The following is a 9,586-nucleotide window of genomic DNA, read 5'->3' as shown; positions in this document are numbered from 1 at the left end:
AACCGGATGTCCTGCGCCAGTTCCGTAAGTTTGCACAATTTACATTGGTTTCTCCCGGGGTGTTGGGGTGTTCGACGGGCCTTCTCGGGACTGTTACAGGATTTGGAGGGGCCCCCGATGCCCTATTTTAAGACTTAAGTGTTTAGGAAATGCATTTCTTGACTTAGTTTTCAAACCGGTAGTCCCATGCGAGTTCCGCAAGCTTCCACAACTCACGTTGGTCCCTTCCTAGGTGTCTGAGGTGCTCCCCAGACCTTCTCTTCACTGTCACGCGATGTTGGCCCACCGATGGACTATTTTCAAGCTTAGGTGCGAGAAAAGTGCCGTTTCGGACTTAGTTTTCAAACCGGGAGTCCCGTGCTAGTTCTGTAAGTTTTTACAACTTACATTGGTCCCTCCCGGGGTGTTTGACGTGTTCCCCGGGCCCTCTCGTGACTGTTACACGATTTTGGCCCCAGACGGCTTATTTTCACGCTTAAGTGAGAAAAAAGTTCATTTTTTGATTTAGTTCTCAAACCGAGAGTCCCGTGTTAGTTCCGTAAGTCCCCGTAACTTACCTGGGACACTCCCGAGGTGTTTCGGGCATTTTCCGGTCCTTCTCGTGACTGTTACACGGTTTTGGCCTCCCCCTGGTGTCCTATTTCCAAGCTTAAGTGTGGAAAAAGTGTCTCCTTTCAACTTAGTTTTCAAATTTGGGGCCCCGTGCTAGTGCCGTAGGTTTTCGCAGCTCGCGTTGGTCTCTCCCGAGGCGTTCGAGGCGTTCCCGGCCCTTCTTGCCACTATTGCATGATTTTAGCCCCTCGATGGCCTACTTCGAAGCTTAAGTGTTGGAAAAGTGTATTTTCCGACCTCGCTTTCAAATCGGGAGTCCCATGCCTGTTCGTTTAGTTTTCACAACTCAAATCGGTCCCTCCTGAGATGTTCGAGGTGTTCACCGGGCCTTCTCGTGATTGTTACACGACTTCGGCCCGCGGAGGCCTATTCTCAAGCTGAAGTGTGCAATGAGTACCTTTTCCGACCTAGTTTTCAAACCGGAAGTCCCGCGCTAGTTCCGTAAGTTTGCACAACTTACATTGGTTTCTCCCGGGGTGTTGGGGGTGTTCCACGGTCCTTCTGCTCTTACAGGATTTGGGGGGGCCCCCGATGTCCTATTTTAAGACTTAAGTGTTTAGGAAGTGCATTTCTTGACTTAGTTTTCAAAACGCGAGTCCCATGCGAGTTCCGTAAGCTTCCACAACTCACGTTGGTCCCTTCCTAGGTGTTTGAGGTGCTCCCCAGACCTTCTCTTCACTATCACACGATTTTGGCCCACCGATGGACTATTTTCAAGCTTAGGTGCGAGAAAAGTGCCGTTTCGGACTTAGTTTTCAAACCGGGAGTCCCGTGCTAGTTTTGTAAGTTTTCACAACTTACATTGGTCCCTCCCGGGCTGTTTGACGTGTTCCCTGGGTCCTCTCGTGACTGTTACACGATTTTGGCCCCAGACGGCTTATTTTCACGCTTAAGTGAGAAAAAAGTTCATTTTTTGATTTAGTTCTCAAACCGAGAGTCCCGTGTTAGTTCCGTAAGTCCCCGCAACTTACCTGGGACACTCCCGAGGTGTTTCGGGCATTTCCCGGTCCTTCTCGTGACTGTTACACAGTTTTGGCCTCCCCCCGGTGTCCTATTTCCAAGCTTAAGTGTGGAAAAAGTGTCTCCTTTCAACTTAGTTTTCAAACCGGGGGTCCCGTGCGAGTGCCGTAGGTTTTCGCAGCTCGCGTTGGTCACTCCCGAGGCGTTCGAGGCGTTCCCGGCCCTTCTTGCCACTATTGCATGATTTTAGCCCCTCGATGGCCTACTTCGAAGATTAAGTGTTAGAAAAGTGTATTTTCCGACCTCGCTTTCAAATCGGGAGTCCCTTGCCTGTTAGTTAAGTTTTCACAACTCAAATCGGTCCCTCCTGAGATGTTCAAGGTGTTCCTCAGGCCTTCTCCTGATTGTTGCACGACTTCGGGCCGCCGAGGCCTATTCTCAAGCTGAAGTGTGAAATGAGTACCTTTTCTGACCTAGTTTTCAAACCGGAAGTCCCGCGCTAATTCTGTAAGTTTGCATAACTTACATTGGTTTCTCCCGGGGTGTTGGGGGTGTTCCACGTGCCTTCTCGGGACTGTTACAGGATTTGGGGGGGCCCCCGATGTCCTATTTTAAGACTCAAGTGTTTAGGAAGTGCATTTCGTGACTTAGTTTTCAAACTGAGAGTCCCATGCGAGTTCCGTAAGCTTCCACAACTCACGTTGGTCCCTTCCTAGGTGTTTGAGGTGCTCTCCAGACCTTCTCTTCACTGTCACACGATTTTGGCCCACCGATGGACTATTTTCAAGCTTAGGTGCGAGAAAAGTGCCGTTTCGGACTTAGTTTTCATACCGGGAGTCCCGTGCTAGTTCTGTAAGTTTTCACAACTTACATTGGTCCCTCCCGGGGTGTTTGACGTGTTCCCCGGGCCCTCTCGTGACTGTTACACGATTTTGGCCCCAGACGGCTTATTTTCACGCTTAAGTGAGAAAAAAGTTCATTTTTTGATTTAGTTCTCAAACCGAGAGTCCCGTGTTAGTTCCGTAAGTCCCCGCAACTTACCTGGGACACTCCCGAGGTGTTTCGGGCATTTCCCGGTCCTTCTCGTGACTGTTACACAGTTTTGGCCTCCCCCCGGTGTCCTATTTCCAAGCTTAAGTGTCGAAAAAGTGTCTCCTTTCAACTTAGTTTTCAAACCGGGAGTCCCGTACTAGCGCCGTAGGTTTTCGCAGCTCGCGTTGGTCACTCCCGAGGCGTTCCCGGCCCTTCTTGCCACTATTACATGATTTTAGCCCCTCGATGGCCTACTTCGAAGCTAAGTGTTAGAAAAGTGTATTTTCCGACCTCGCTTTCAAATCGGGAGTCCCGTGCCTGTTCGTTAAGTTTTCACAACTCAAATCGGTCCCTCCTGAAATGTTCGTGGTGTTCCCCGGGCCTTCTCGTGATTGTTACACGACTTCGGCACGCCGAGGCCTATTCTCAAGCTGAAGTGTGAAATGAGTACCTTTTCCGACCTAGTTTTCAAACCGGACGTCCCGCGCTAGTTCTGTAAGTTTGCACAACTTACATTGGTTTCTCTCGGGGTGTTGGGGTGTTCCACGGGCCTTCTCGGGACTGTTACAGGATTTGGAGGGGCCCCCGATGTCCTATTTTAAGACTTAAGTGTTTAGGAAATGCATTTCTTGACTTAGTTTTCAAACCGGTAGTCCCATGCGAGTTCCGCAAGCTTCCACAACTCACGTTGGTCCCTTCCTAGGTGTCTGAGGTGCTCCCCAGACCTTCTCTTCACTGTCACGCGATTTTGGCCCACCGATGGATTATTTTCAAGCTTAGGTGCGAGAAAAGTGCCGTTTCGGACATAGTTTTCAAACTGGGAGTCCCGTGCTAGTTCTGTAAGTTTTCATAACTTACATTGGTCCCTCCCGGGGTGTTTGACGTGTTCCCCGGGCCCTCTCGTGACTGTTACACGATTTTGGCCCCAGACGGCTTATTTTCGCGCTTAAGTGAGAAAAAAGTTCATTTTTTGATTTAGTTCTCAAACCGAGAGTCCCGTGTTAGTTCCGTAAGTCCCCGCAACTTACCTTGGACCCTCCCGAGGTGTTTCGGGCATTTCCCGGTCCTTCTCGTGATTGTTACACAGTTTTGGCCTCCCCCCGGTGTCCTATTTCCAAGCTTAAGTGTGGAAAAAGTGTCTCCTTTCAACTTAGTTTTCAAACCGGGGGTCCCGTGCTAGTGCCGTAGGTTTTCCCAGCTCGCGTTGGTCACTCCCGAGGCGTTCCCGGCCCTTCTTGCCACTATTACATGATTTTAGCCCCTCGATGGCCTACTTCGAAGCTTAAATGTTAGAAAAGTGTATTTTCCGACCTCGCTTTCAAATCGGGAGTCCCTTGCCTGTTAGTTAAGTTTTCATAACTCAAATCGGTCCCTCCTGAGATGTTCGAGGTGTTCCCCAGGCCTTCTCCTGATTGTTACACGATTTCGGCCCGCCGAGGCCTATTCTCAAGCTGAAGTGTGAAATGAGTACCTTTTCCGACCTAGTTTTCAAACCGGAAATGCCGCGCTAATTCCGTAAGTTTGCATAACTTACATTGGTTTCTCCCGGGGTGTTGGGGGTGTTCCACGTGCCTTCTCGGGACTGTTACAGGATTTGGGGGGGCCCCCGATGTCCTATTTTAAGACTTAAGTGTTTAGGAAGTGCATTTCGTGACTTAGTTTTCAAACCGAGAGTCCCATGCGAGTTCCGTAAGCTTCCACAACTCACGTTGGTCCCTTCCTAGGTGTTTGAGGTGCTCCCCAGACCTTCTCTTCACTGTCACACGATTTTGGCCCACCGATGGACTATTTTCAAGCTTAGGTGCGAGAAAAGTGCCGTTTCGGACTTAGTTTTCAAACCGGGAGTCCCGTGCTAGTTCTGTAGGTTTTCACAACTTACATTGGTCCCTCCCGGGGTGTTTGACGTGTTCCCCGGGCCCTCTCGTGACTGTTACACGATTTTGGTCCCAGACGGCTTATTTTCACGCTTAAGTGAGAAAAAAGTTCATTTTTTGATTTAGTTCCCAAACCGAGAGTCCCGTGTTAGTTCTGTAAGTCCCCGCAACTTACCTGGGACACTCCCGAGGTGTTTCGGGCATTTCCCGGTCCTTCTCGGGACTGTTACACAGTTTTGGCCTCCCCCCGGTGTCCTATTTCCAAGCTTAAGTGCGGAAAAAGTGTCTCCTTTCAACTTAGTTTTCAAACCGGGGGTCCCGTGCTAGTGCCGTAGGTTTTCGCAGCTCGCGTTGGTCACTCCCGAGGCGTTCGAGGCGTTCCCGACCCTTCTTGCCACTATTGCATGATTTTAGCCCCTCGATGGCCTACATCGAAGCTTAAGTGTTAGAAAAGTGTATTTTCCGACCTCGCTTTCAAATCGGGAGTCCCATCATGCCTGTTCGTTTAGTTTTCACAACTCAAATCGGTCCCTCCTGAGATGTTCGAGGTGTTCACCGGGCCTTCTCGTGATTGTTACACGACTTCGGCCCGCGGAGGCCTATTCTCAAGCTGAAGTGTGCAATGAGTACCTTTTCCGACCTAGTTTTCAAACCGGAAGTCCCGCGCTAGTTCCGTAAGTTTGCACAACTTACATTGGTTTCTCCCGGGGTGTTGGGGGTGTTCCACGGTCCTTCTGCTCTTACAGGATTTGGGGGGCCCCCGATGTCCTATTTTAAGACTTAAGTGTTTAGGAAGTGCATTTCTTGACTTAGTTTTCAAACCGCGAGTCCCATGCGAGTTCCGTAAGCTTCCACAACTCACGTTGGTCCCTTCCTAGGTGTTTGAGGTGCTCCCCAGACCTTCTCTTCACTATCACACGATTTTGGCCCACCGATGGACTATTTTCAAGCTTAGGTGCGAGAAAAGTGCCGTTTCGGACTTAGTTTTCAAACCGGGAGTCCCGTGCTAGTTCTGTAAGTTTTCACAACTTACATTGGTCCCTCCCGGGGTGTTTGACGTGTTCCCCGGGCCCTCTCGTGACTGTTACACGATTTTGGCCCCAGACGGCTTATTTTCACGCTTAAGTGAGAAAAAAGTTCATTTTTTGATTTAGTTCTCAAACCGAGAGTCCCGTGTTAGTTCCGTAAGTCCCCGCAACTTACCTGGGACACTCCCGAGGTGTTTCGGGCATTTCCCGGTCCTTCTCGTGACTGTTACACAGTTTTGGCCTCCCCCCGGTGTCCTATTTCCAAGCTTAAGTGTGGAAAAAGTGTCTCCTTTCAACTTAGTTTTCAAACCGGGAGTCCCGTACTAGCGCCGTAGGTTTTCGCAGCTCGCGTTGGTCACTCCCGAGGCGTTCCCGGCCCTTCTTGCCACTATTACATGATTTTAGCCCCTCGATGGCCTACTTCGAAGCTTAAGTGTTAGAAAAGTGTATTTTCCGACCTCGCTTTCAAATCGGGAGTCCCGTGCCTGTTCGTTAAGTTTTCACAACTCAAATCGGTCCCTCCTGAAATGTTCGTGGTGTTCCCCGGGCCTTCTCGTGATTGTTACACGACTTCGGCCCGCCGAGGCCTATTCTCAAGCTGAAGTGTGAAATGAGTACCTTTTCCGACCTAGTTTTCAAACCGGATGTCCTGCGCCAGTTCCGTAAGTTTGCACAATTTACATTGGTTTCTCCCGGGGTGTTGGGGTGTTCGACGGGCCTTCTCGGGACTGTTACAGGATTTGGAGGGGCCCCCGATGCCCTATTTTAAGACTTAAGTGTTTAGGAAATGCATTTCTTGACTTAGTTTTCAAACCGGTAGTCCCATGCGAGTTCCGCAAGCTTCCACAACTCACGTTGGTCCCTTCCTAGGTGTCTGAGGTGCTCCCCAGACCTTCTCTTCACTGTCACGCGATGTTGGCCCACCGATGGACTATTTTCAAGCTTAGGTGCGAGAAAAGTGCCGTTTCGGACTTAGTTTTCAAACCGGGAGTCCCGTGCTAGTTCTGTAAGTTTTTACAACTTACATTGGTCCCTCCCGGGGTGTTTGACGTGTTCCCCGGGCCCTCTCGTGACTGTTACACGATTTTGGCCCCAGACGGCTTATTTTCACGCTTAAGTGAGAAAAAAGTTCATTTTTTGATTTAGTTCTCAAACCGAGAGTCCCGTGTTAGTTCCGTAAGTCCCCGTAACTTACCTGGGACACTCCCGAGGTGTTTCGGGCATTTTCCGGTCCTTCTCGTGACTGTTACACGGTTTTGGCCTCCCCCTGGTGTCCTATTTCCAAGCTTAAGTGTGGAAAAAGTGTCTCCTTTCAACTTAGTTTTCAAATTTGGGGCCCCGTGCTAGTGCCGTAGGTTTTCGCAGCTCGCGTTGGTCTCTCCCGAGGCGTTCGAGGCGTTCCCGGCCCTTCTTGCCACTATTGCATGATTTTAGCCCCTCGATGGCCTACTTCGAAGCTTAAGTGTTGGAAAAGTGTATTTTCCGACCTCGCTTTCAAATCGGGAGTCCCATGCCTGTTCGTTTAGTTTTCACAACTCAAATCGGTCCCTCCTGAGATGTTCGAGGTGTTCACCGGGCCTTCTCGTGATTGTTACACGACTTCGGCCCGCGGAGGCCTATTCTCAAGCTGAAGTGTGCAATGAGTACCTTTTCCGACCTAGTTTTCAAACCGGAAGTCCCGCGCTAGTTCCGTAAGTTTGCACAACTTACATTGGTTTCTCCCGGGGTGTTGGGGGTGTTCCACGGTCCTTCTGCTCTTACAGGATTTGGGGGGGCCCCCGATGTCCTATTTTAAGACTTAAGTGTTTAGGAAGTGCATTTCTTGACTTAGTTTTCAAAACGCGAGTCCCATGCGAGTTCCGTAAGCTTCCACAACTCACGTTGGTCCCTTCCTAGGTGTTTGAGGTGCTCCCCAGACCTTCTCTTCACTATCACACGATTTTGGCCCACCGATGGACTATTTTCAAGCTTAGGCGCGAGAAAAGTGCCGTTTCGGACTTAGTTTTCAAACCGGGAGTCCCGTGCTAGTTTTGTAAGTTTTCACAACTTACATTGGTCCCTCCCGGGCTGTTTGACGTGTTCCCTGGGTCCTCTCGTGACTGTTACACGATTTTGGCCCCAGACGGCTTATTTTCACGCTTAAGTGAGAAAAAAGTTCATTTTTTGATTTAGTTCTCAAACCGAGAGTCCCGTGTTAGTTCCGTAAGTCCCCGCAACTTACCTGGGACACTCCCGAGGTGTTTCGGGCATTTCCCGGTCCTTCTCGTGACTGTTACACAGTTTTGGCCTCCCCCCGGTGTCCTATTTCCAAGCTTAAGTGTGGAAAAAGTGTCTCCTTTCAACTTAGTTTTCAAACCGGGGGTCCCGTGCGAGTGCCGTAGGTTTTCGCAGCTCGCGTTGGTCACTCCCGAGGCGTTCGAGGCGTTCCCGGCCCTTCTTGCCACTATTGCATGATTTTAGCCCCTCGATGGCCTACTTCGAAGATTAAGTGTTAGAAAAGTGTATTTTCCGACCTCGCTTTCAAATCGGGAGTCCCTTGCCTGTTAGTTAAGTTTTCACAACTCAAATCGGTCCCTCCTGAGATGTTCGAGGTGTTCCTCAGGCCTTCTCCTGATTGTTGCACGACTTCGGGCCGCCGAGGCCTATTCTCAAGCTGAAGTGTGAAATGAGTACCTTTTCCGACCTAGTTTTCAAACCGGAAGTCCCGCGCTAATTCCGTAAGTTTGCATAACTTACATTGGTTTCTCCCGGGGTGTTGGGGGTGTTCCACGTGCCTTCTCGGGACTGTTACAGGATTTGGGGGGGCCCCCGATGTCCTATTTTAAGACTCAAGTGTTTAGGAAGTGCATTTCGTGACTTAGTTTTCAAACCGAGAGTCCCATGCGAGTTCCGTAAGCTTCCACAACTCACGTTGGTCCCTTCCTAGGTGTTTGAGGTGCTCTCCAGACCTTCTCTTCACTGTCACACGATTTTGGCCCACCGATGGACTATTTTCAAGCTTAGGTGCGAGAAAAGTGCCGTTTCGGACTTAGTTTTCAAACCGGGAGTCCCGTGCTAGTTCTGTAAGTTTTCACAACTTACATTGGTCCCTCCCGGGGTGTTTGACGTGTTCCCCGGGCCCTCTCGTGACTGTTACACGATTTTGGCCCCAGACGGCTTATTTTCACGCTTAAGTGAGAAAAAAGTTCATTTTTTGATTTAGTTCTCAAACCGAGAGTCCCGTGTTAGTTCCGTAAGTCCCCGCAACTTACCTGGGACACTCCCGAGGTGTTTCGGGCATTTCCCGGTCCTTCTCGTGACTGTTACACAGTTTTCGCCTCCCCCCGGTGTCCTATTTCCAAGCTTAAGTGTGAAAAAAGTGTCTCCTTTCAACTTAGTTTTCAAACCGGGAGTCCCGTACTAGCGCCGTAGGTTTTCGCAGCTCGCGTTGGTCACTCCCGAGGCGTTCCCGGCCCTTCTTGCCACTATTACATGATTTTAGCCCCTCGATGGCCTACTTCGAAGCTTAAGTGTTAGAAAAGTGTATTTTCCGACCTCGCTTTCAAATCGGGAGTCCCGTGCCTGTTCGTTAAGTTTTCACAACTCAAATCGGTCCCTCCTGAAATGTTCGTGGTGTTCCCCGGGCCTTCTCGTGATTGTTACACGACTTCGGCACGCCGAGGCCTATTCTCAAGCTGAAGTGTGAAATGAGTACCTTTTCCGACCTAGTTTTCAAACCGGATGTCCCGCGCTAGTTCTGTAAGTTTGCACAACTTACATTGGTTTCTCTCGGGGTGTTGGGGTGTTCCACGGGCCTTCTCGGGACTGTTACAGGATTTGGAGGGGCCCCCGATGTCCTATTTTAAGACTTAAGTGTTTAGGAAATGCATTTCTTGACTTAGTTTTCAAACCGGTAGTCCCATGCGAGTTCCGCAAGCTTCCACAACTCACGTTGGTCCCTTCCTAGGTGTCTGAGGTGCTCCCCAGACCTTCTCTTCACTGTCACGCGATTTTGGCCCACCGATGGATTATTTTCAAGCTTAGGTGCGAGAAAAGTGCCGTTTCGGACATAGTTTTCAAACTGGGAGTCCCGTGCTAGTT

This window comes from Camellia sinensis, chromosome 9, assembly GCF_055761805.1.
Source record: "Camellia sinensis isolate YWXY chromosome 9, ASM5576180v1, whole genome shotgun sequence".
NCBI classification, from domain to species: domain Eukaryota; kingdom Viridiplantae; phylum Streptophyta; class Magnoliopsida; order Ericales; family Theaceae; genus Camellia; species Camellia sinensis.
This window is presented reverse-complemented; position numbering follows the sequence as displayed.